Source organism: Haliaeetus albicilla, chromosome Z (assembly GCF_947461875.1).
Source record: "Haliaeetus albicilla chromosome Z, bHalAlb1.1, whole genome shotgun sequence".
In the NCBI taxonomy this organism is placed as follows: Eukaryota; Metazoa; Chordata; class Aves; order Accipitriformes; family Accipitridae; genus Haliaeetus; species Haliaeetus albicilla.
In genome coordinates this window covers 8,971,150-8,996,207 of record NC_091516.1, presented here as the reverse complement: position 1 = coordinate 8,996,207, position 25,058 = coordinate 8,971,150, and the positions used below count along the sequence as shown (strand labels likewise).

The 25,058-nt window shown below is 42.5% G+C and overlaps 1 protein-coding gene and 1 long non-coding RNA gene across 3 annotated transcripts in view; both read left to right on the top strand.

Annotated features, from left to right (window-relative positions):
• Positions 1-98: 98 nt before the first annotated feature.
• LOC138683675 (uncharacterized) lies at positions 99-14,045 on the top strand. The gene is made up of 2 exons (XR_011323088.1): positions 99-13,382; positions 13,800-14,045. It is a non-coding gene; the product is annotated as an uncharacterized lncRNA (long non-coding RNA).
• A 3,520-nt stretch (positions 14,046-17,565) lies between these two features.
• The window catches only part of ELOVL7 (ELOVL fatty acid elongase 7), a 32,957-nt gene continuing 25,464 nt past the window's right edge, over positions 17,566-25,058 (top strand). The window contains exon 1 of one of the 2 annotated variants that reach the window (XM_069775881.1): positions 17,566-17,632. The gene's annotated coding sequence lies outside the window, so the exon portion shown is untranslated. Of the gene's footprint in view, positions 17,633-18,402; positions 18,582-25,058 lie in introns of those variants that run through there. The other variant, XM_069775882.1, reaches the window with a different exon arrangement.

Here is a 25,058-nt window from a genome sequence, read left to right as displayed (position 1 = left end):
GGATTTGTTTGCTGCTTTTTTTTTTTTTTGAATTGTTTGAATTTGTAGTACAGTGAGAAGCCTGGCCTGACAAGACATCTGTGGTTTTTTGGTTTGTTTTTTTTTATCAAGAATGAGTTCCTTATATGCTCAGTCAGCTTAGGGCCCAGAATTTAAGACCCCTCTCATTGTAAAGCTGAAAACCTCTTAGATTTGACATCAATAGAATTGACTGTTATTTTTTTTTCCCCTTATGTTTACCCTTGTGTTACAGGCCTTATCCTACCTTGAATGGAGATACAGAGGTATATATGTATACACACACACTTATATATATATATGCACACAAGATACAAAATTATTTTAAATACTACTGCTTTGGCACCATTGGAGGATAGTTCTTGGTTTTCTTCCTACCTCATTTTTAATGCAGGTAAAAGTCTAATGCATACAGTTGAGAATGGTAAGCTCTTCAGTGCACATTGGCCTAGGATCTGCCACAATGAATGGGTAAACCTACTGTTAGCTTAGTACAAGTAAAGTTTGCGATACATAGTCCAGTTATGGGTGTATCAGTTAAACCACGGGAACTGTCCAGGCATGTATTTTTGGCACATAAAACATAGGAACTGACGTGGTTAAAGTAGTCCATAAAGAAAGAGAGCCTGAGTATTGGCCATGTGCTTAGTCACTAAGATCTCTGCTGAGGTTTTGACACCTCAGAGATGTTCTTGAAGGCAGTATATTGGTTTTAGTGGACAGCAGTTAATGCTTATAATACCCAACTAAACAGAAGTATGTAAACCATATCAATAAAGTCCTTTGGTGTGGTTAAAGCTGAGTTATGAAATGGGCATGCCTTCTTCCATCCTCCCATTGTTTTTGTTTTCTTTCAGTCTATTTTATAAAAACAGTGGGAATGGAGAATATAATGGGATGACTGAGTGGCCAGGAATTCAGGCAGGTGCATAACTATTCCACACAACTTCACCCTTCTAATCATATCTGTGTGCTGTGTAGTCAGCCTTATCCACCAGCCCACACGTTCTGCCCAGGTGACAGCTAACCAATGTCATCCTCCATGCTGGCAACCCTTAACCACTCCCAATCCTGCCAAATTCCACCAAGCCCAAGAGACTGGAAAAAAATATTTGGGACTATTAAGGCAGTTTTCTATTTACATATGAAAGAACTTTTTAATTGCATAGGCATACAGCTTTGTCTTAATTTTCATTTTATCACCATTTGCTTTCAAATTAAGGTAGGAAGAAACCAGGATATTTTTAGTTAAGCATTTTAGCTTAACTTAGTGACTTTCAGTCACTGAGGTCTCTACACTTGGAAGATTACCAATGCACCCTTTTCTTGCAGCTATGGGACAGAGATGCATCTGCAATCCTAAACAGGTTTTATAGGAAATTTCCTCATGCCAAATTGGAGATTAAAATCAGCAGTTTAAATCAGTCCAACCAATTATTTTTACAGCCATATGTTTGTAATCTAGAGTAACATGTTTAAACAAGAATGGGCTAATTTATTCAGCAACAAAAATAATATGCCTTTGTTTAATACAGAATAGATTAATGTGGGGGGCAGAGAAAGGGGGGGGATATGAAAACATTTTTTTTGCTCTTCTCAGCAGCCACATTTGAAAGATACTGGGCATTTTCCTTTTCTATTGACTGCAAAGCATTTATTTAACATGATACTTGCTTTATATTAGTTACAGGTCTTAGCCTCCAACAGAATTATTAAAACATTCTAAGAAAATTTGGTTCCATATTTTTAGAAAAGTTAGTTCAAAAAACATATTCATAATAAATGAAGAAATATATTATGCTGTTGCTCGAGATAATTGGCAAGAATAAACTTATATTTGGTAGCCGGCCAGTTCCATTTAAAATTTAAAGTTCATTCTTGATCATCTCTGTTGGTAGTTCAGGATGGCGCCTGAAGGAACTGTAGCTATTAATGTCTGCATGCAATGTTTTACTTTCATCCACACAAGTATATCTTGGTCTGTATGGTGGATCTTTAATCTGTCAGTACCATTTTAGAAAGGGGGGTAGCCTAGGAAAAAGAAAGAGAAAAAAAGATAATCCTTTTCTCTAACTTAGGGGTACGTCTGTTCTGCAGTCAGCAATGTAATACAGAGATGTTAACCGTAGCTTATGTGAGCAACTCCACCACAGGCTAATGTACTTTGCTGGGATGCTGCATCAGTTCGTCTGTATAAAGCTTAATACCGTCATGGCTAGACTACTTTGTTACTGTGTTAATATGCTTCTTTCCTAATTTCTGTAGATATGTTGTGTCAACAGGGCACAATGAATGCAGCATTTTGGGGAGCTCATATTTGCTGTGATAGAAGATACACCAAATAGTAGGTGTATGGTAAGAATATCAAGTTCTCATGTTTTGTGGCAGTGAGTAGGGAGTGTCTCATGTTGCTCAACAGTTAATTACTGTTGCTATCACCTCCTACACTGTTCTGTAACACCTCAGGAAAACAGCTGATTATGATTCTCATGCTAGCAAACATGAAAAAAAACGTTTGGGGACTTTATAAAATAGTAGATTTGAATGAAGTTCTTTTACCCATCACTAGTTCTTCCATATGGAGTATATGGCCCAGAGAATATATTTTTGTACCTGAATCATATCTTGTGAGGCCTATGTGAGTTGAAGCTAAGTATCTTAAGTATCTGATGCTGTTCTGTCATTTTGCACTGCCACTAGTGCAACAAGAGCCTTATACTGAGCATTTCTTCTGCACATCTTCTGTGGGAAACGGTGACATTTGGCATTTACTTGGAGTGTATTGCACATTCTCAGGGTAGTACATAAATTGTTTCCCAAGGAAAAAAAAATACATCTCTAGAGTTGCATGAAACTTTGCCATGTGAATGCTATTCATCATTGTTTATAAAGAAAGTTTCCAGAACATTTAATCGTTTTGCAGACAGCTAATGTACCTGAGGGCCTAAATGAATGTTTGAAACAGCTGCTTCATCCTGTTCTGCCACTATGGATAACCATTAAAGTTTAGGTTGACTAATTAAGTATATCAAAGTAATTTAACTAACACTCAGTGATGGGCTATTCTATTAAATGTAGACAACCTGTGAGACATGCAGAACTCTGGGGTAATAAGAATTATATGGCTGCTTAGCAGAATTCCCCTGTGTGGGATTATAGGTTTCAGTACTTCAGGAGGCTTGCTCTGTGTGCCCTAAACATGCGTAAGGTCTCACTGGTACATCTTGTATCAGGAGGAAGGCTTCTTATATACTCCAGTGGCTTTGAAAACTGTGCCAGCAAAGATTTTTCCCTGCCAGCTAGATGAAAAGTGATGCAAGTCAAAGGGTGGAAAGTGGTCCAGGATTTCAGAAGACTGCTCAAGCATCAAGCTTGACAGACACAAGAAAAATGAAGATAGAGTGTTGTGGTTTAACCCCAGCTGGCAACTAAGTACCACACAGCTGCTCGCTTACTCTCCCTGCCTCAGCAGGATGGGGAGATGAGAAGGGGAAGAGTAGAAATGGGAAAACTCTTGGATTGAGATAAGGACAGTTTAATAATTGAGAAAATATTATTAAAATAATTATAATAATAAATGGAATGAAAAGGAAAATAACAAAGAGAACTAAAATACAAGAAAGACAAGTGATACAAATGAAAACAATTGCTTACCACCAACTGACTGATGCCCAGCCAGTCCCCGAGCAGCAGCCGCCCCACCAACCTTCCCCCAGTTTTATTGCTGAGCATGACGTCATACGGTCTGGAATATCCCTGTGGTCAGTTCAGCTGTCCCAGCTGTGTCCCCTCCCAACCTCTTGTGCCCCCCCCCGCCTCCTCGCTGGTGGGGTGGGGTGAGAAGCAGAAAAGGCCTTGACTCTGGATAAGCACTGCTCAGCAGTAACTAAAACATCCCTGAGTTATCAACACGGTCTCCAGCACAAATCCAAAACATAGCCCCATAGTAGCTACTATGAAGGAAATTAACTCTACACCAACCAAACCCAGCACATAGAGAAAGGAAACAAAGGAGCCGTTTGAGTTTATAGAAGGAAAGGTAGAGCCCTACTTGTGCCCCAAGACACACAGGGTGTGCACGTTTGACAATCCTCTATGCTGCAGTGGTGCATCGCCAAGGCCAGTGCTCAGTTCTGTGGTGCCCTGATCTCCCAGACCCTGAGCTCAAGGTCCTGCTCCTCATGGGCCAGTGCGTGGGAGCCGTGAAAGCAGTGGTTTTCACACCGCTCTGTCTTCCGTCCATCTTCATTGCTTTACCTAGGGTCAATTAAATACGTATCTTTCATGGTTCCCAACTCCTGCCTCCTCTCTCCCCAGCAGGCTGTTCATAATCATTGCTGTTAATTTGCTTCTCCTTTCTCTGCTGCACACAGCCACGCCCACACACAGCTCTTTTCACTTTTCCTTCTCTTCAATAAATCACTTTTCTTTCTCTTCAATAAATTTCATAATTCTTACCTAGCCTGTCTCCATAAGCTTTGTTCATTTACTCTTCCAGCAACCATCTCCACCCTTTTTACTACCTTACCCCAAGCTGGTCTACCCAGGTTGTAACTTTTCACTCTTAGCAGATTTCAAGTTTAGAAAATGAGTCAGATGTTTATTTATGATTACCTCTTAAATATTCATGAGATGTTTCTGCATTGTGCTTTCAGCTGCATCCCATGCTGTCCCATTGTCATGGGTGTTCAGGCCATCATTAACCCAAACAATGGACAACTGCCATAGCTGACAAACATTAGACCTTGCTTCTTTTGCTGGATCACATCATCCACTCCTCTTTCTTTCTCATGTCCTAAAGCTTTAACCCCTTCTTTGTGTCAGTACTCACATCACTCGATACTATAACACAGGTATAGTAAACATATGAATGATTTAATATAGGAGGTAGACCTTCATCTAACATTAGCAGAAAAACAAAACAGTGTTTATTACATCTGTGGGTGTATTCTAAATTATTACAGGGTAATTAACTAAGAAATACAGGGGATATCTAAGGTACATTGCATTACAGTGCCTTGGCAGAGATGCTTTACTTTGTTAAAAGCTGTTCTCAAAACTGCTTTGAGGAAAATAACAGTTCTCCCAAATCTTATAAAATCTGAGCTCATGCTGCACAAAACAGAGAAGATTTGCTTGACTGGACTCTGCAGAAATCTGCAAGTAAGTAGATATTCTGCATTATTCCAAATCCACCCAATGTTATCCCGCTCAGAGCTATCACCTATTCGAGAAGACAAAGGCGTTACCAGAGATGACAAAGTCAGGGACAATCAGCAGAAAGTGGCCTGTTTGTGTCTCCACCACCTCTGCCTGCCTGGTCTACACCACAGCAGCCACCATCAGCGTCTGCAGCGTTTGAGCCCCTTAGGGCTATTCCGTTAAAGACAAGCCAAACTGGCACAGGGACGTCCTTGGCAATTGGGTGAGAGAGTTCAAAATGGTTAAAATTAACTTTGCCTCACCTCTCCTCAGGTGGCAAGAAGGAAAGCCCTGCCACAGAACTGGATTGCTTCTTTACTTTCCATGCATGAAAATCCTGCTGTGTTTTGGCAAAATCTTAACAACAAATCCAGCATAATGGAAGGAGTTTCTAGGGAAACTCCCCTGCTTTGTCTACTCAGGTTATTTCTCTCCTGTTTTTCCGTCTCATCCATCTCCCTTTTATATTACTTAGACCATTCTCATCCTCCCCACCTTTCTTTGTAGCCTGTTTGGAAAAACAGGGTGTTTTCTTAGGAACTCTAATCTAAAAGCCTTTTAACTGTTAAAGATTAACCTTTAAAGCATCTGTGGAAAAGCACACATTTCCCTGACACTTGACTCCAGCCCGCTGCATTCTGAAACTCAGCTATTGGTAATGCTTCAACAGCTTGTTCACGCTTAACAGGTTGATAGGAAGACAAGCTCAGATCCTATGTGGAAAATACACAAATGCAGGTTAATATCGTATGCCTGGGGGGAGGGGGGGCACAAACGCCTCTAACTGAGAGCAAGCAAGTGTAAGAACCTGTCTTTCAGTGGCACAATTTTGGGGAGATTTTGATTCTGAGAGTGGCTCGGGCACTTTCAGAGTTGGAGCGAGGAGGGCTGCACACGTGCCCGTGCACAGAGGAAGAAGGATGAATGCAGCAAATCAGGCCCAGGTGGGGGACATCAATAAAAGGGCTTTTTAGAGAGGATGATGTGCATGTGCAGCTGGAAAAGCAAAGCTCTGAATTTACTGTTTCAGAGCACACAACATGCTTCAGATAAGAAAACTCACTGCTATGGCACTGGTAGGAGTTTTCCAAAAGGTATCTACACTCGTGTTGAATTTGGGGGCCAAACATGGTCTAAATGCTTAAAACTCAACAACTTCACTTGGATTTCCCTACAAGATTAACCGATGTTTGGATCTTCCCTTTAAACAAAGTGATCAAAAGCAGTTTCCAGTTGTCAGTGAGATGTTTCCTACACAGCATTTTGCATAGTCCCTTTTTAGTGATATTGAAATATTTGTTTCTACCTCACCATAAAATCATGGTAGAAGACATTTCACCATTTAGACCGAATTAGCTAAATTCTTTTAAAGAAAGACCGTAAGGCAGACTAGACTGTGAAATTTGTTTGGTTTTAGGAATCTCAGTGAAATTTCAAATGGCTTTTCAATTTCTACCTTAAAAATAAAAGTAATTAGTTTTATTATAAATTCATTTGTGATTTGGAAACATCTAGATCCTCTAGCAGAATCAAAGACTGAACATCCTAGGACAAGAACTAATGCAACAGCCAACCAAAAAGAGAGTGGGAGAAAGGGAATGATGTTGGCTTTTCTCAATTATTTATTTTTTACTGGGTTTTTGTTGTTGTTGTTGTTGTTACATTAACTGGTAGTACGTAGGATGATTTACTTCAGTATCCTCTGCAATTTGCAGAATTGTAGACCAGAAAGATTAGGGGACATGTCCTGATAAAGAGCACTAAGTGCTATATGGCTTCGTATATGAAAATACTGCCACCAGAAGAAACAAATATGCTTGGACGTAACTTCTTTTTCCTCATCTTCAATATATGACGAAGAGACAAGCTGCTTTAAAAATGGTAAGAGAGAATAGTAAGCCATAGTAATTAATTCAGTCCTTTCTTTGTGTCACAATGACATTATATCTGCTGAGGGAGATTGCAGCTGCATTCATACATATGAGCTTGTGTAGCCTTTGAGATTTTTTATGTATGTAGAACTCATTATAAACAATAAAGACCAAGATCAAGCCAAGAGCAGCCTAGAAGACAAGAGCCTGAAATGTCTCTGAAAACCTTGACATAAGTTTAAATTTCCATTCTGTCCTCTTACTGCATCTCTCAGTAGAAAAGGCAAGCACAATAAATATAATAGCGGTTTACCTCAACCACAGTAAGTCTCTGGAGAAGACAGTAGTTGTCAGGAAGGAAAAAGAGTGGAGAGAAAGTTTCAGAGTATTCTTTAGAAATACTTGAGAAGCCATGTTAGAATCAGAATAAAAGACCGGCAGGCTCAGTTAATAGTTTTCTACTATTCAGCGGTTAATCTTTGAAGAGAAACTATTGGCTTCTAAGAATACAGAATTCTTCCTATGCTCTGTCTAAAAATCATCATTTTATGTGTTTGTGGGTATCACAGGCACAGAGAAAACAGTACCTCAGGTGCAAAACTGGTCTATGAATGTAGGTCTTGCAAACTTCACTAAAGATTTAGCCCCAAAAATTTCTTCAGCTGAAGAACATCAGACTATGTATTATTGCATTGTAACATGCTGTAAACTAATGCAGAAGTAACAATTCATGGAACAGTAACAACCAAGGAAGTGTAAGCTTTTTTTTGAAACACTGGGATCTTTAAATAAGATTCAACACGCTGTAAAGAGTTGCATTAATCTCAGCCAGTCTCTGTTTGAGCTGTTCTTATTACTTTGCCTGTGGCTACTCCAGAGTAAGTATAAAGGCATGTCAAAATGGGTGGAGATAGGAAAACAAGTACACTTAAAAGGATTTTTTTCTCAGCTCCCACCTAAGATTCAAATAATGCTCTGCCATCTGATAGGAAGTCACATTCCCACTTCCACCTTTTACTCTTGACCTATTGAAATTCTCAGCCCCAACAGTAAAGAAATAGGAGTGAAAGAATGACAGCACCTACTACGAAGTGTGCTGTTAAGACATAATGCTGTTTCATGCAGTTGCCTAGTATGTTCCCAGATGCAGTTGTTGAAGATGACAGGAGTCTGCCCAGGAGGGTGTCCTCAGTGGGACTACAGGCTCCGGATATACCCTGTAGCAACAACGTACCCTGTTGCATTTAAAGTATCTCACTGGCAAGTCTAATTTCTCAGCTAGAATAGGAAGATAGTGACAGTGATCTTTTTTGCAAGAAACCATTCGGTTCACTGAGTTCAGACTAAAAGTTCCACTAGTTTTGTTTGGTGGGTCTTTCCCCACCTTCCTTCCATACTGGCCTTAGACTCCTTCACAGAACATTTCAGGTTTCATGGCAGATTCTCCAAGACAGAATGTGTTTTTCCAGTCACATTACCACTATTCATATCTTTAAGCCTTGCCTTGAGACTCGCTGATAGCTCTGCTGCCCTCCTTTAAAAATGTAAAGAAGGCATTTTTATCTGCAAAACCTCATTGTTCTGAACTGTTGCAAGTGACATTTATGGTGAGTAGTACTAAAGGAATTTCAAGCACTTCATAAAAAAATCAGACTACTCAGCACATCACTGTAAGCATATCACATCTGTATCAGCAGTAGTGCTGCTTGTTAGTGGTGTCTACCCAAAAGACACTCTCATGGCTGCCTGGAAGATCAAGGGAAGTATGGCAATGAAAATGCATCTGTGTTGGCCTGCAAAGGGGTGCACAGGGGTTTTTCCATGAGACATTAATAAAGCCAGGCCAGTAAAATCCCCCAAAAGGAGGCAATGCCTAGCCCAATAACAGCCCAAGCAACTGTTCAATAACCTCATGGGGTCAGCTTCTCTCCTCTCTCCCTCACTCCTGCCATGGTGCCAGTTAAGTACAGCTCAGCTTTGCCAGGCTCAGCAGTCTGAAGAGTGTTTACTCAGCCCTCAAGGAAGCTTTAGTTACTGGCTCCGAGTTTGCTGTTCCTGTGGTTATGCTACTACAGACACTTGAGCTGGAAAGAATAAAAGGAGTTCAGGTATGTTTATGTGAACTGTTGTGATAGTAATGTAAGTGTGTGTCCTTTAAAACAAGAACATTAATCACAATGGGAAGGCATGTGTTGTCTTGCTGGTGCATGGTGCTGGCTCAGGTACTTCCTATGAAAATGTCAGACTTGATTGTAAAGGTTAAATAAAAGAGGGATACAACAAGTAATGCTTTGAATAAAAGTTTCTGTTATATTTTAACACTGCTGCCTTCATCATGGAGGAAAAGATGTGTATGCATGTCTGTGCTAGCTGGTCAGGAGCGTGTAGAAAGGATCAGAATTTTTTGTTTGGAGAGGGCTAGGGATAGACTCATGTAAGTGAATGAGAACTGTTGAGCACAGCTTAGCTATTTGCGCATGGGATTTTATTTTCACTTTGTTTTGTTGAAACCTTAAAACTTAAGATTGTGGGCTCTCTGCTACCTGTTGGAGAGAGAGTAAAAGGTACCAAAGAGAGAAGATGGAAGAAAGGAGTATATTCTCGATGCCTACTTTCATGGCATGAATTTGTCGGCTGAGAGGAAGAGGAAGGCCATGGGCAGAACTGATCAAGAAAGGGTTTGAGGGTAAAGTTGTTTGTGTAACAACACCGTGAGTTGCAATCTGCATCATCCGCTCCAGGCAGAGCACTGAAAGGACCAGCTTAGTGTAACAGAGCTGTGCTCTTCCAGGCTTTTGCACTGGGCAGATAGATAGCTGAACGGAGAGGCTCAGTGCATCGACTGCTGCACTTCTTACTGGGAAACTGTGATTTGCTGCAGCTTCAGGGTTAGGTGTTTAAATTAAGAAATACCAGAACTAGTTATTCATTCAACTCTTACTGCTCTTTCTTATGCCTATGCAGGATGATGGTTTATCACTTAATATTACTTTCAGCCATTCTTCTGGATCAAAATATACAATAACTCCAACTCTTGGCAAATTTTTGCTGATAATTGTTACAGAGTTTATGAAACTTGTCTGAACCAATGAACTTGCTCCAAATTCTCACTGACACAACTAAGACGGGGATCCACCATGCAGGGAAAGCTGTCAATAAGCAGAAAACTAAGGCTTGTTTAGCTGCTTTACTCTCTCAGCATTCTTCTTCTTCAGGGTGCAGCATATAGCCAGCATTTTGGGTCTTGATGGTTTTGGTTTTCTTTAGAAGGAAACTCTTGAGACAACTGGATATATTCCCTGGTAGAATGCTGTTTCCTTAAAAACAATGTTTACCCCAAATAATAGGGGGAAAAGATCAAGCTGACAGCCTCCTTCTTCAGAAATCCAAGCCTGATTTCTGTAAGGATAGTGCCTCTATGAGAAATTGTTTCCTAGCTTACTCTGAAAGTTGCGTTTGTACACATTTCCCTTATTTCCTATCTCTCTTGCACAGTTTCAGATCATTATTTCTAGGTACTGGAAGATTGTAACCTGTCCTAAGAAAAAATATCTTTAAGATGCTGCAGGTTAGTCTTTGTAAAATCTTACCATGCAGCTATTTGATTTAACTGCTTTGATCAGTGTCTACCTCACCCCAAAGAGAAGCATAAATGGCCTTCCTACTGAGAGTGGCAGACAGTGCTTCCAATTAAAACAGATCTGTGACTCTCCAGCATTTTCCTTGTGACTGCCACCACTACTTTGCAGCACACCTGCAGCATCTGAACATGCACTGTGAGGCTGCAAGTGAGATGGGTTTTTGTGACTCTAATAGGTTATGGATGTAACTGCAGACCTGCACAGTACATCCTTTCATAAAGGAAAGCCATTGGGTGTCCACATTTCTATATATAGAAGCATGATAATGGAAGATGTCATTAATAGCTTTTGCAAATATTTTGAGAAAAAAAAAAGTGAAGAATTTTTTTTGCTGTTGATTTGGGTGGGTTTTTTTGTTTGTTTTCTAGGTTTTGTCATTTGTTCTTTTTGCTTAATTTCAAAAGCCTAATTTAAAATACCTGATCTGTGGTAGTACTATGGGTATGAGAGACCATTATTGAATGTAATGTAGATTTCTGTTTGATTGTTTGGTAATTCGCTTAGGAGATTTCTTTTCCAGGAATCATTGTCTCACAGGTCTTATATTGCCAGTGAAGAGGCTCAGTTTCAAAACCAACCTGTTATTGTGTGTAACCTAGCTATGACAACACAGTACGAACTACAAAGGCTCCTCCATCATGCTGCAAGATTCAAAATTTGTTGAAATTCCCAGCCTATTCTTCTTAGCATCTTATCTAAAAATTAATCTAAATTAGCAAGTTCTTACACTTAACCAATTGGTTTCATCTGAATTTATTGGACCCCTTATTAGGAAAGTGGCAGTACTTATTTTAACCCATTTGAAACATATCTTGCCTATAGCTCCTTTTCTGAGTGTTTTGAAAAGCATGTCTGCCGCAAGGCTATTTTTCCATGGTTTACATTTCCTTGAGCATGACTGGGTATCTTCAGTTTCAGAGTAATTTATTAATCTGTGGCCGGTGTATCAAGCACAGGTAACATTACTGTCATAGGGAGAACAGGGACAAAGATAGCCTGATTCATCTGAAATCAGATGGGAATCCCAACCAGGGAAAGCTGTAAAGTATTCACAGAAATGGTGTGGCATACCTCTTTCCATTTTGCTAATCTATTTCTTTCTTTTTATTTTCCTGCTCTTCTTCCCAATCCCATCTGCGGAAAGTTTTATAAAAATTAAAAAAAAAGAAAAGAAAAGAAAAGAAAAAATCCATGAAAGACTTAGGTTTCCACAATGCATTGTTAAGTATATGTAGTGTGACCAAAAATCAATTTTGGAAAGTAATTTCTTGGTACAGTTTTATTGTAGTTTTGCATCCTATGAGTACTGGCATATCTGTCAAGGCAGAATGGACTGTGGATTTGTTGTAATTAATGGTAAAGCTCCCTTTTCTGGTCCTTTGTTTTTGTTCACATCTCGGAGATCGACAGAGAAAGGAAAGAGAAGCTGCTTTGCTGTTAGCAAGGCTCTGTAATTCAGTAGCATTCATGGGAATTCTTGTGGACATTGGCATGAGAAATATGAGAATAAACAGGAGAAAAAAATAGATGGTTGGTTTCTGAAGAGAGGGAGGTGGGTTTTCAGCAGCTTCCTCAAAAGTTTTGTAGATCTCCATTTCTCACTGTGATAGTTGCCTGAGCCTTGGCTGTCTGAGTATGAAACAAATGAAACAACTGAAGGGCTCTGGACTGAGGGTCTGTTCTCACTCCTTAACAGAGGTGTACCACCTTTGCAATGCATTATCACAGTAAAAATGTCTGGAAACTGGCAAAATTAGTTGGAGCTCTTGCATGGACACTGAACATAGCAAAGAGAACACTCTTTGACAGGCATCCCTGTCCCTTCTGTTCCAGGAACACGGCAGCCCACGAACTCCCAGAGCATGGTCTTTTCACTAGTGAGGGAATAGGAAATTATGTGAGAGATACAGCTGTTTGCACATCTCTGTGTGATCACATGCTGCTTGGATAAAGCAGCTGTCCCTTTTGTGTTCAGACAAAATGCCATCAGCAGCAACTCTAGCTCACACCTGAGAAAGATCTTGCTCTTATCCTTGCAGATGTTGCGCAAGACATGGCATGCTGTGGTGACATGCACAGCTAAGTCTTCACTAGCACCAAAGAGTTTCCCTAGGCTATACTGGTTCATCTTCAGCTTGCCTAATTAACTCACTTGCTTCTAACAGCACAAAACAAACTTTAGATCAGATAATAATCCTCACTGATTACTCTGATTTAGAGGCGGTGTAGTTTGTACTAACAGCTTATTGTTATTGATCTTCCCAGAGCTCTGCATCCTTCTGGTGTATTTCACCATGACGTACCTGCACCTGCCAATTTGGCCAGCTAAAGCCAATCAAGCACAGTGCAGGTATTCTGCAGAGTTAGCATTCACTTCTTTGTTGATTTTGTTTGTTTGGGGGTTTTTTTATGATACATGTTAGAATGCTTTTGCAGTCATGGAGCAATGCTCTCTAAAGGGAACTTATTTTTCCAGACATGTTTATGCACCCAGCTCATGTGTGATTATGGCATAATGTTGTGGTCCAGGCACAAGAAACGGACCACACAACCCTCCAGCATCCTGAGAAGATTACTGCTTTCTTTAGCTTCGTCTGTCTGAGCTCCTACAGAAAACATTTGCTCCCATCACTGTCAATAACATATACAGGTAAAATTTGACTTATGAATCATTTAGTGATAAATTTTGTACAACAAAACAGTTGGTAGATACCATCTGAATTAAAGTTCTCAGCTGTGAAAAGCTGTAAGATGTTGTGGGCTCCAGAACAGCCACTGTCTGCAGTATCATGGAATGTGCTTTGAGTGTTCATTCACTGGTTATCCACAATGCACAAGCATTTAAATCTTCGCATTTATATATTTTTCAACTGGAGATTATATTCACAGTGTTAGTGAGGCTGGCTTTTTTTCACATATTGTTTTCAGAGATGGGACAGATTAAAATGAAAAATCTGGTGACGCAAGGTTATGGGTTTTGGGAATAGGCTGGCCAAGTATGTTGGCTTTGGTTTTCTCATTACATTCAGTAAGGCTTTTTTGCCTGACTGCAATGTACTTTTTGCAGGTGATTTACTTCTCCTTCCTGGTATAGATTGAGTTGCAGCCTGCATTTAAGCAGTACACTCTGAAGAGGTATGTCACTACCAGGTTTCATTTGAGAAGCACAGTGTGTATGTAATAAACTGTATTATATAATGTGTGTGTGTGTATGCACTATAAGTACATTTATATCTACAGTATGTTAGGTAAGTGTATATAATGTGTATGTACCATAATAATTATAATAAAATATAATACATAATAATAAAAATATATACACACATATATAATAGAATGTGTATATATATCACATATGTATGTCATATATATATGACACCATGACACTACCTCTGTTAAACACACCCTTGAAAGACATTTTTCATACACTTACAATTATTGCTTCTACTTTTGCAATAGCCATTTTTTCTACTTTTGGAGCACCTTCCTTCACTTCTGCCTAGCATCACCAGTCTCAGCTGTGTAATAGTAAAACAATTTTTCATGGTAAGGACCTAATGATTTTAATACTGTTACTTGAGATAGATGGGTTTATATGGAAAGTTCCCTATCTGAATAGCTTTGTCACATTTGCAAGAATTTATCAAATTCACTATTGTTCAAATGGCAAAACTGGAGCTCAACTTGTGACAGGTAAATGTGTAACTGTTGAAACAGAGCTGACTTGACAATGCTGCAGTAGCTTGCGGTGGGTTTGTGGTGTCAAGAAACCATGCAAAACCAGTAACAGCTACTCACTTCTGTACAGTTACCTGCAGTGTATATCCACAGAGAGAGGGAGAAACCTCCTTGCACAACCCAGCTCATCCATAGATGGATGAGCAGGACTGTGTCATCTTCTCACCTTGTGCCACAGCAAAATTGATGATACATGTCTGAGGAGGAATTTCTCTGCCATTTGGAAACTGCTTCTGGAAGGTCACTGCCAGCATTACACAAGGACCCATGCATGGCTCTCTGGAACAGACATAGGCAGAGAAATGTTCAGAAATGCCCCAGCTACTCAAAGGACACTGTTCTGGCTCAGAGGATTAGGTAGAAAAAGCAATTTTTTTCTGCAATAAGCAGTAAGCAAAGTCTGAAAGTAACTCCAGCTGGAAAATGAGAAGGGCCACGCAGGGCCCTTTTGTCTCCAGTCTAGCTGCCTAACACAGCAACATGCTGTGCTGCTACAGCTGTGGGATGCAGGCCACTTGCAACAGAGTCTGCCTGGGACAGGTTTGGCAGTTGTGACTCAGAACACCAGTGCAGGTGCACAGGCAAACCAGATGTTCTCCAGGAAACCAAAGCTTGCAAACAAGATTTGGGTTATGTTTACATCTCTTCAAGATTGGTATGCAGATACCTGTTGGTGTTCTTTGGATGACTACCTTGCTTAGTTACAGCTTTTACTATTACAGCAAAAGCTCCCAATGCTGTTGGTGCACTAGGAAGTGGCTCCTGTGATTCTCCTGCTGATTTGAGACTGATCAGCCCTCAAAATACAGTCCTAGAGAGTACTTGTCTCTAAAAGACTCTTAAAACACAATCTCGTCAACAGAATGACAGTCTAAACATCCTTTAGTCAGTGGAAGAGCAGCATCTGAGATACCCGGATTCTGGTAAGGCAACAAAACAAGGAAAAGCATTGGTTGGCAGTATTCATGGCAAGCACAGTTCTTCATGCAGCGTAGACCAGGAGTTAAGTCTTCCGTGCCTTGTAAAATCTGGAGAGCTGTCTCCAGTGTCTACATTCATTTCCCTCTTGCCCTGTTCTTTGATGGTGAACGCAGGGAACTTAAAAGATTACTTAAATTTACAGTAAATCTCATGTGCAGCTTTCACAGGCTAAGCACTGAGAAAACCTAGTTGCTGCTAGCTCCCTCTTTTACAATTTAAACGCCCCTAACTTCCTGTGTGTCTCTGCTTTGTGTGTGCAGGGCACAGCTCTCTCCTTCATGCTGCCTTTCTCTTGCTGCATGTTAATCATTTACCTGCCATGAGCAGGTCAACCATTATTTCTGTCCTCTCCCAACCCTCACAGACTTGCTTTAATGATTCAAATTACCTTTGCTCCTGAAGTGCATGGAAGGCAAGGCCACTTACTCTCTTTATGGGGCTCCAAAGAGAGAAGGGCTGTTGTTGCTAAGAGAGTTGGCATCAAATGTGTTAGAGCTGTTAGCTTGCATCTGGTAATTGTTGTTATTTTTTTCCATTAATGATAACAACCTTGCATTTTGAAGTCTACAGCTGACCTACTTACTTTTTATTGTTATGCACCCCAGTGTCCCATTTTGTCTCAGCCAAGGCAGCCCTATCAGGCATGGCAAAATAGGTATTACAACACACGAGGACTATTAGTTGCTTGCTGAGCCACAGAGCCGCATCCCTCTGGACAAGTCAAGACTTATTAGACTTAAGGCTCCCAAGGGCTCTGTCTGAGCAGGGATGTTATGTTTCCTAAGGTCTGTTTGTAGTTTTTCTTGGCTAATGTCTTAGAAAAAATGGTTTTGAACCAAGAAATCAAAGACAAGGTTCCAACTCCTGAAAATAAAGGGGGTGGGGGAATGGGGTGTTTTAATTTTGTTTAGTGATTTTCCCCTCCTAGGTGAGACATACAGTATTGCTCAATGGATTATCGTATTTCTACATATCCCTTTTGGCCAAAACCAGTGATCTTATTAAGATGTCCTTTCAAAAGCCCCAGGATTTTCTCACCTGTCATAATCCTAAAAATTCCAATAGGAGCATGAAGCAAATCCAGAAGGTCGAGGTCCTCCTCCTCATCTCCAGCCTAATCAATAGCTCGGCGATGGGGAGTTTCTGCAGGATCTCTGTGACAAGTTACGTTTCTCCATTCCCATCCCACCACCTGTTTCTCAGGCTTTCATTTCCACCCTCGTAACAAGCTTTCTATGCTGGTTCTGCCTCTTGCAGTCTCGAACTTCTGGTTTGAGCTTCTTGCTGTACTCCGAGTCACAGGCCCCCTCCGCACCTACCCATTGACTAGGTATTCATTTCACAGCATCAGCTCGCAGTCCCTTCACCCTGTGCTTTTCCGCACATGATAAAAAGGAGTTTGCCTCTTTTCTTCAGTTTGCCTTCCTACCCCTGCTCCTTGTTTTTGCCTCTTCTTCCTACTCAAGCTATCATCTCCGTGCTCCAGAAAGCTGTCATTTCTAGCCTTCTGTGCGCTCAAGTGACAAACTGAAGGGAAGCACCCACTTTACGCGCTAGCGATTCCCCGCCACCTTTCTGTGCGCCCCATACTTCTCCAGGTGGGAGCCACTGGGGCCCCCCGCCTTCCCCCTGGAGAGCGTCTAAGGGAGGAGCGCGGCAGTCTTTGGGGGCTGGGAGCGTGCCCGCCCTAAAGCACTGAGCTAAAGCCCACCCGTTTTGCCCCGCTTTTTAAAACGAGGAATTTTTGCGCCGTCCTAGCGTTGCCCCGAGTGACTCTGGGCTGCCGCCGGCCCCGGAGCCGCGTCCAGAAGCCCCCCCCCCCCCCGCAATTCGCGCTTCCCGGCGCCGGCAGACAGCGCTAGCGCGACGGAGACCTCGGGGCGCCTGCAGAAACCCCCGCACGCCGCAGCAGGCGCGGACCCCCACGGCCTTCCCCCGCCCCGGGCCCGGCCCCGGGCAGGGATGTCAAAAGGGCCCCGGACCCCCCGCTCCGCCTCTGGGGAGGGGGCGGGGGAGGCAGCGCCGGGGCCGCCGACCCCCCGCCCGCCCGGCCCTGCCGTGGGGGCGGGCGGGGCCGGGGGCGGCGCCCGGCCCCGCCCCGGCCCCGCCCTCCTCCCTCCCTCCCTCCCGCCGGCCCCGCCGTCCCGGCGCGCAGTTGCTGCCCGGCGGCTGCGGGGACAGGTGGGGCGGCGGCGGCGGCGGGAGACTCCTCGGGAGCCTCCTCGGGAGCGCGGGGCGGGGGAGGCACCGGCGGCCCGACGCGTCCCTCCCTTCCTCCGTCCTCCTCTCCCTGCCTGCCTGCCGCCGCTGCGGGCTGGCGTTGGGAAGGGGACCCGCCGGCGCCCTTCCGCGGGGTCTCTCCCGCGCGTGGGCGCGCAGGGCTGGGCGGGATGGGGGTGGGCCCCTGCGGGGATGGGTGCTTCCTGCCCGCCTGCCCCCCCGAACTCCCTGCTTGCGCCCGCATCCCCCTGTGCCTCTCCCGCAGAGCCCCGGCTCTGCCCCTTCCCTCCCCACCGCCGTCCTCTGGCTGCAGCCGCGCCGCGGGTCCCTGTCCCCGCCTGCACCCCGCTGTGCCTTACCCCCAGGCTGTGCCCCGCGGTGCCTCTTCCCCCAAACCCTCTGGCTGTTGCCCCGCACCCCGCGGTGCCTCTTCCCCCAAACCCTCTGGCTGTGGGCTGAGCTTGTCTTCATGCCTTGAAGAACAAGTCGCACCGAGGATGGGGCATGGGGATGGCCTCCACCTTGCGCAGCAGGCTGCATCGGGAATGCCTGATTTATTTATTTATTTGCTTATTCCTGAAAAATGCCGTTTCCCCCTAGAGAGAAGAGCGATCCCAGGTGTCAAGAAATGGAGGCTTCTTTCTTGGGCGGGGGGGTGGGGGGCAAAGGTTGGAGGCAGCCAGGGGAGAGGTGTGGCCCACTTGCTTAAGAGGACGATATTAAAATGTAGGGCTGGAGGGATGATGTCTAGTCAGGGGTTGTGTGGCAAGTCGAAAGGGCGGCTGTCTGGTTTGCTGCCACCTTCCTCCTCCTCCTCAGAGACAGGTCTCCCCTGCTGCTGTGCGTGGCGGGTCCACCCTTAAGGACTGGCAGCAGCAGCAGCAGCGAGGCCATGAGCTTGAGGAAGCAGGTGGGTGCTGGCTCGCATGGCTGATGAGGCTAGATTGGGCCAGTCTCTTGGACTTGCCCTTTGCAACCGTGGATGTCGTGTGTGGTGTTTGAGCATTCTGAGTACATTGGTACTTAATTTGTAAACATGTTTTAGGTATGTAGATACTTTGGTTGGGTTTTGGGTGTCGCTGCCGCTAAGGTAGAGTTGTATGGTGCTTGAAAAGGTGTAGTGAGGCTGCAGACCAACTCTTACTGATTTCTTTGCTTGCTTGTGTAGGAAATCAAGGTAAGTTAGCTAAAGCTGTTCAGACAAACCAGAAACTTTACAGCTGTGTATGGATACCCTCTTCCTTACTCCACTGTAACTCAGTCCTTCCCAGACCTGTGCGTAGGTCTGTACTGAACATTGCCATGTGGGAGAAGTTTGAACGAGTTTTTCTGGTTGTTGGGAGCAGCCTGGGAACAGCGTGCAGCCTGACTTAATCTGCTCCTTAGCATCTGGGGTGCTGCCTGGGAAGCATTCAGGCTGCCTTGGACCTGCCTTGGGTAGAGGTAGTGTCGTTGTTTATCGGCATTAGGCAGTGTGGACATACCCTGAGAATGCTTCACTGAGGAATGGGAGTGCTTGTGCTTACAAGTTTCCTTGAAGAAAAAGTACAAAGACCTAGGATATGAAAACCTAGCCAAACATAGGCTTAAAGTCTTCCTAGGCAGCACCTCTGTTGCAAGTGCGGGGAATAATGCAACTTTATGGTATTTCATTATAACGTGTAAATCTACTTTCTATTAAATAGTATTTATTTACCGGTAGAGTGAGGCAGGTTATGGTGCAGGAAGCAATATTCATGGAATGTGTTGGGAAAGATGCCATGGCATTAGTCAAGTAATACATGCCAAGTAGGATTTAACTAGTTATGAATCTCACTGAATACCATGAAATACCTGTCAACTAATTACATACCAGTAAAAGAACTGATCAGGTATGTTTCTGTATCCTGATATGACTTGATGGCCTTTGCTGAGCATGTTCCCCTTGCCGTGCTGTGCCCTTCCTGGCTTTGTTTCACTCCACTGCAATAAACCGGGAAACTTTTTTTTTCCCTACCTTGGACTCGTGCTCTTCCTCTTGAATCTACTTTGGCCTAGTGCTTCTGGTTTAATGCTTATCTTATCCTTTCCTTTGGCCCACCCCTGTCAGGTTGCTTAATGCACAGATTTCTGGAGGTGTGGGCAGATATGGAGCAAGGCAGAGGCGCGAGCGGTGCGTGGGGTGGGTACAGGAGTGGGTGCGCAGTGAGGGAAGTGGGAGGACGTTGCTTCTGTGCGGTGTTCAGGTGCAGGAGGTGGAAGGGAACCAGGATGCCTTCCTGGACCTTTGTTAGCTGCTTGTGAAATCATATTTCTCGTATTCTGCATCTAACTTGGCAGACTTCGGGTGGCATCTCTCCCTCCCTGATGCCTCCTGGGCTCAGCATGGCTGTCAGAGGCCACCACCTTGTAATTCCCCTGGTGAAGGCTGGTGTGAGCTCCCTGGTCTGCCCTGGTTGAAATGAGATAGTTCAGCTCCTGACTACGGGTTAAACTAGCCTGAATTGCTTTGTCTGAAGTGGATTAAGGACCATTTATAAAATATGGGTAGTATAAAATATGGCACTTAGGTGAGGATTAATAGATGGGATGGTGTCATCTTCAGTGGCACAGCATGACTTTATAAAAATAATTTTATAGCCCAACACTCATATCAACTTCAGGCTAGTGGCTATCTGAAGCTTTAAACTGCTTCCCAAAGCCTGGGTAGCTGAAAAGGAAGAAATACTCCATTCCTCTCACTATTCTTGGACCTCGCTGCAGCTCTTCACTGTTCTGGTTTTCTTTCCTGAAGTCACAGCAAGTGACACACACATGTGCGGTGTTTTTATCAGTTTCCCCATTGCCCAAGTACATATTAAGTCTGAGAACTGAGAGGTTTGATTATGTTTTTCTCTACTGCAATTTATGGGTGCTTCAAACAGCAGTTCTGTAGGCCTTTCTGACTATTTAGGAGAAGGCTGGTCTGTGCTTGGAAGCTGCCCCTGAGGCGGAAAGGGGTGGGAGCGAAGCCCTGGGAAGCTCAGACAGAGGCTATTCCACCACTAAGAATAATTGTTGCCATAAAATATATTTAAAGCATCTCACAAAAGCTTCGTGGTTGTTTTAGGTTTAATCTTAGGATCTTTCTGCTCACTTAAAATTATTTTATGTGTTACTTAAAAGTTGGGTAGTTACTTTGCATTGTTGGGCAGTGCTAGGCAGCAGGTCCCATGTACTTGTCCCGGGGCCTTCCTCCAGTACCCAGGCTCAGTGCTACATCTAGAGGGCAAATACAACCTAAATGGAGAAAAGTAAACCTTTTACTCCTTGAAAATACCAGATTATTGGAACAAAAACATAACATTAACAAAATAAATAATTTATTTTGTAAGCCTGATTGTACTTTTTAAAATGTAGTTCCTTTAAAAGGCAAGAAAATGAAAGCCAGAGGGTCATGCAATAGTTTTATTTTCTGTAGCCTGTTGTCACACGTTCAATTTGTAAGAAGTTTTGCAAAGTTGCAAGTGATGTAGCAGTTAAGAATTTTTTCTATCCTTCTGATACTTAGTTGAAATCCAAAAAGTAAAAAATTGTTTCAGCTGAAATTGAATATGTAAGTTTATGCCAATGGGACACACCAGAGTAACTCAGGTGTCTCTTTACCTGTTTTTGGTTTCAGTGTTTAATGCTGACCATTGAACTGGAAATATTGAATAGGTTTTGGGGTTTTTTTGGTCTCTTTTTACTAAATTCATGTATTAACATGCTTTCCACATGTCTGTTGATGTATGTCTTGATTTAATTTTTTTTCTGCATGTATTTTGCTATTTATGTTCTGTCTGCTTATGATGGTTACACAAAATATTTTATCAGTGAAGATGTTGACTAGAAAAGACCCATAATTAGCTCATAAATTGAGTAGTGTGAGAAGAATACACAGTTTAGATCAGCACAGGTTTAAAAGTGTCTTGGTTGTTACCTTGGCTCTGTGTGAGAATCTGAGGAACTGCATTTCAGTAGCATTTTTAACTTTGAAATCCTGAGCTAGCACACAAAACTAGTCTCTTAAAAACTACTTGTAAAGCCTGTCCAGCCCCAAGCAAGTTCTGGGTTCCATCTGCAAAGTGGCACAGATGTCACAAGGAGGACAAATATAGGTGTCAATAAACTCTGTGAATCATCTTATTTGCCAGGAGCAATGGTATTCAGATTGCCCCCCCTAACTGTGCCAGGACTGTATTACTCGTTGCGGCAAAAGCAGTCAACACTGAGTCTTATCTCCACTCTGCTCATGATACCAGCTTAGGCTGATGTTGTGGTTTCACCAGCATTTCTTTCATCCTGGGTGCTTTTGCCCTTGTGTCACCTTTCTGTTGTGCTGGTATAACCCTTGCTGAAGGGTATTGAAAAGCAGTGAGGAACTGGTCTGGGTTTAAAATACCCTTTACTTTTCTGTGAGGCTGTCTCCCCCGCCCGGGATCTGTTTCCCAATCTATTTTATTATGTGGCCAGAAAAATGGTTGTTCCAGCACAAGTCAAGTGTGACATAGGAGCGGGTATGAGTAATGGGGGGAGAGGTTGATTAAAATGACATTGCTACCAGTAAAAGTGCTCTTGTGATTGCAAACTTACCCTGAAAACAGTCAGACTTGCTCTGCTTGAGCAGACTATGGTCAAGAGAAGCTGCTTGTAGCAGCTTTATTAATTCCTACATGCTGCCTGTGTACGTTTGATTGTATTTCAAATTCTTTTTAGTTTGGATTATCTTTTATATTGATATGGTGCCTAGCACATTGGGCCCCGTGCCTGGAGCCTCTATTCAAAGTCTTTTTTTTTTTTTTCTTTTTTTAAAACAGTACCTTGCTAAATGTGTGTGAATATGAGCATAGCTTTGTATGGTGCGCTGAAAAAAAACTGTACAAAGAAATAGTATACACAGTGCAAAAAGTTGTTAAATTTTGACAGGCATCTCCTGGACTGGAATTCAAGAGAATGCTCCTATCCCAGGGATGGCATTCTGGGTTTATGGGTATGTCTGAGATGAAAATATAGCTTACTAAGAATAACTCTATTTGTTTCATTCTTTGTTTTCTAACAAAAGAAGGGGACAACTCTTGCTGGAGTTTGAAACACAAAGATCAGTTTGTTGATTTGGAACTAATTTGCATTGTATCATCAGTCCTGAAATGGCTTAAAACAAAGTCACAAAAACCTGATTCAATGCTTCTCTGTATGCTTTTAGAGTATGGGTACAGTTTGCCTTCGTACTGTGCCCCTTCTTTCAGGAAAGTTATTTGAGGTTACAAGTAGTTTGTTTGTTTGTTTTTTTAAATTGGGTCTTGCCTGATCTGTTAAAAAGTAAAGTGCCTCAAAATTGTTACCAGTAGTTGAAGCTGATGTTTTCTGATACATACCTGAGCAGAGTGCAAGGCGACTGGGAAGGAGAAACTTCTTAGTTTAGAAATGGTGTCGCTGGTGGAGGACAAAAGACCTTTTTGAGGGGGGAAAGAAGTGTTTCTGTTAAGTTTTGAAACACAGTATTTGTTAAATATATCTATTTTTTTTGGTAAAGACTTTACAGCCAATATTTTCAAGTGTTTTCTTTTGGTAAAATGTTTTTTTTTATTGTTTTTAATGAAAAGGTGTTGGCTGAAGCATCAAGAGTGTCAGGGTTATTGGTCAGATGTGCTTATTTATTCTGTTAAGTAAATACTGCTGTGTTTGTTTACGATGTGACATTATGAATAGATGGGGATGGGCAGCATGGAAATATCTATAGTCTGTTCAGAGAAGTAGTAGCTGGTAATGTTGCCTTCTCCTGTACAGGTGAAAATTACTTGCATTCAGGTATACTGCAAGTGAATACTTTAGAGTTTTTAACAGTATTTGCATTTATAACATCCACAAAGCCCTTTTTTGTTTCTTTAGATGTACAGTGGGAAATATCTGGATTAAATACATTCTTTAATCCCTTTTGTGGTCAGAGTTCTGTGGCTTGTCTTTTCAGTACGGAAATAAAAGATTCGCTTTTGAAACTTTAACTGTACAAAATGAGTCTGACAAGCTTAATGAAATTATTTTAATGCACTTTGGAAGTGCTGTGTCCACCCTTGTCTCTTGTGACTGAGATGTGTAGAAGACAGTGTGCACAAAAGCCAGGAGGCTGATGGAGTAAGCTCAGTGTTCACTGTCAACTTTGACATTAAACCTTTTACAAACCCAGTTGTGAGCTGTAGTCCTCAGAATCTGTTACAGCTATTAATTCCTTTGGTCACTTGCATTATTACTGTTGTGCTGACAACATTGTTTCTGTAGCACCTTTTGTTCTGTACCAAGTTAGGTTATTAAAGAGGAGTCTGCCTGAGTTTGCTTTTACACGAGGAAGTGATAAAACTGTAAGGCAAGGCTGTAAATAGCTTTATGCATAGCTCTGATGTTCAGGAAATTAACTTACGTTAAGTGCTAACCATGGACATGACTCTTACCTTTTGGAGAAGGGAGAAGGTTGGGAGGAGAGAGTGCTAAACATAGAAACACTGTAGAGCTCTCTGTGCCTCCCTTCAGCAAGTCCTTTAATGAGTGTTTGAAGTCTTGTGGGGTAAAAAAATCCCCCAGCTGGATTTCAGATCATCCTGAAACTGCTTCTCATAAACTGAAGTGGTCCGCTTGGTCAATTAGGGAAGCTTATCTGAAAGTTGCAGGAAAAAAAGGTTCGTGAACATGGCCTGGACCACACCAAGTTCTGGTTTGATCTGGAGTTTTTCCCAATCTGTTGAAAAGAGGCTGCTACTGTATTTTAAAACTGAACAGCTTAGATACCCCATTTGAACTACATTCAAAAGTATGGGATGGAAAACTACCTCTGGAGCTGTGGAAATTGTACCGTTTGGTGTTCTTGCTTTTATCCTGTAGAGACTTTACATGTATCCTTGTGAAATGTGATTGCATGCCATCAGTTGCTTTCATCCAAGGTGCTGGAGCATCAGACAAAATTGAATCTATACAGACTTTTGTGATAAGCAAGGGAGCTGCTTTTACAGGTGGTGAAATTATATGACCTTGGCTTGCTTGTTGAGATGACAGCAGTGGGAAGAGGTCCAGTCCTCCATTCCAGTCAGTGGCAAAGCATCACGCTTTCTGGGTATAGTCAGCCAGATGAACCTGCAGTTGTATAATGTATGTGGAAGATGGTGAGTGTGGGTGAAAGCAAATTCCTTGATTTGAATGTGAACAAAAAATCATCCCAAAGTGAGATAGAAGAGGAAGAGTGGAGATAAACTACTGTGCTTAGAAACCTGTTGGAGTGATGAGGGCTGTGGTGTTGCTTTAGGTTCAGAAAGTGGTGTGTGGCTTGGTAGTTTTGCATAGCAACTGGAATATTGAGCTGGCATCCAGCACTTCAGTTTTGTTCACAGCTTTGCTGTGC